This window comes from Danio rerio, chromosome 3 (assembly GCF_049306965.1).
Source record: "Danio rerio strain Tuebingen ecotype United States chromosome 3, GRCz12tu, whole genome shotgun sequence".
Taxonomy (NCBI): Eukaryota; Metazoa; Chordata; class Actinopteri; order Cypriniformes; family Danionidae; genus Danio; species Danio rerio.
Window position 1 is genome coordinate 7,942,668 of NC_133178.1, and position 2,333 is coordinate 7,945,000.

Here is a 2,333-nt window from a genome sequence, read left to right on the forward strand (position 1 = left end):
CTGCAGGTCGGTCGGGTAGGTCATAAAAAAATACATTATGATTAATTGCGGGTGGATGTAGCAGGACATGGCTGTGGACCAGCGAACAAACAGAGAGTGGGCTTTGCAGAATGGGAAGATGAGATGCTCAAAATAATGGGTGAAGTGCCAGAGTACTGTTCAAAGTTTCAGTTAGAGGAGTCATCAGAGGAAAATTTGCTATCGTTGTATGAGAAACAAGATCACTTATTTCCACGACAGCAGCGGCTTGTGAGGAGAATCTTGTTCATTCCTACAACAAGGGGTGTGAGCGAAAGCTCATTCTGTGCAGCGGGCCGTGTTTTGGAGGCGAGGCAGAATTGCCCGCATTTAGGCACAGTAGATGCTGTTCTGTTTTTGCACATTGCGAAGAAAAGGGCCAAGTAAACCCAACATAGCTGCTGTTTAGGCTGAAGTGGCACCCTTTTTGTATCTGTAAAAGCTAAAATGTCTTTTTACTTTCTGTATTTAAAAATGAAGAAAATATTGTCTAAAGACAAACTTTTGTTTTTATAAATAAATGTTCGTTTAAAAACGTTTACGATAAACGTATTATTTTACTATCAGAGATGTGCAAATTAGCTCACTGAATCTGCTGTTAATATCCACGGTGACCTATCATCATGCCTAAAGAATAAGAATTATTAAAGTGACGATCGAGTGCGGGTCAGGTGTGGATATATATATATATATATATATATATATATATATATATATATATATATATATATATATATATATATCAGATAAAACTATTTGTGCGGGCAGGTGGCGGGTGGAAGATTAGTATGAAGCCGCGGATTTGGGTGTAATTTAAGCTGATCCACGCATTTGTGCAGCTCATAACTGTCAGTTACAAAGCAGTCGACTAATCAGAACAGTGCGGAGGCGGGACAACAATCTCAAGTTTCCATTTGCTGGCACTTAGTGGCTGTGTCTATTTACTCTCATTACTTTTGCTGCCCTTTTCAATTATTTTTAGCTACGTCTTATGTTTGTAGAAGCAAAGACGCATTCGGTGTGATTGAGCCCTGAAGCACCTCGCAATGAAAAGCACATTAGGTGAGATATAAAACAAAATAAAAAAATATATAAAAAATGGTGGATTACAGGACTGTATGTTCACAAACGTTTAGTATTTCTTTATCTTAGCGCCATCTACTGACCTGGCATAAGATTACACTGTAAAAAAAATGATACGATCAATTAGTGCTGACGACATATGTTTTTAGGTCATTGTGACTTATTAATCAATTAACTAATAATTATGTATTAACTTAATTTTATAAGTTAAGCAAGCTGTTTTAACTCAGCTTAACATAATACAAGTTCATTGGACTCATAAGGTTAATTTATTTACAGTGTAGGTATTGTTTTTGTGGCTTTGTGTAAATAGGGATTGACACATTTGCCATCTGTAAGTAAAACTTTTAAAAAACACAAATAAAAAACCTGGACAGTGTTGTCAATTAAACGTCCCCTGAAAAACTATATTTTCTGATGAAGCTTTCCTCATAAATCCAGCTCAAACCCAGACGGAGCCCTGAGTTACCTGCAGAAACGCTTTGTTTGGACTCCACTAAACTGGCACCAGAGTCTGGACTCTCCTCGACGCCAGAACGGTTAGGATTTCAACAATGCAAAGCATACGCTTATGAAAATAATTACCTAACCTTGAGTTCAGGGGCTTCTTGGCTGCAGATAGAGAGACCAGACGCAGCGCCAGGTAAAGTCTGCAATTATAACCTCTGTCAAAACTCACTCTTGTGCACAACGCTGGAGAAAAACCCAATAAAAGCCCATTGAGGATCAAGGATTCCTACTCCCAGAGGCCCGTCTATCTCCAACTGTAATCTATGAAGAATCACAAGCGTCTTTTCAGACAGACGGGCACCCGGGAGGAAAACTGTATCGCTTTCTGAAGCTAATTAGCCCTGTATATGAGCAATCAGAAGAAATACAACAGCTGGCCAAGAAATATATTTGCCTTCTATTGGTGAAAGACAGCCAGTGGAAAGAAACGGAGGAATACCTGGTGTTATTCAGGAGGGCCGTTCAGGGGATCAGATGTGGGACAAATATAGACGCTCGGGAGTCTCGTTTTCATCTTCAGCTTCAGCGGACACACACATACATTAAGAGCTCAGCCAAAAGTAACAAAGGGGAATCTTTATAAAACTTGACAGGGGCATGTCTGCGTTATTTTTATGTCCAATATACAGGGCTCAGCATGCATACATATATATATATATATATATATATATATATATATATATATATATATATATATATATATATATATATATATAGGCTAC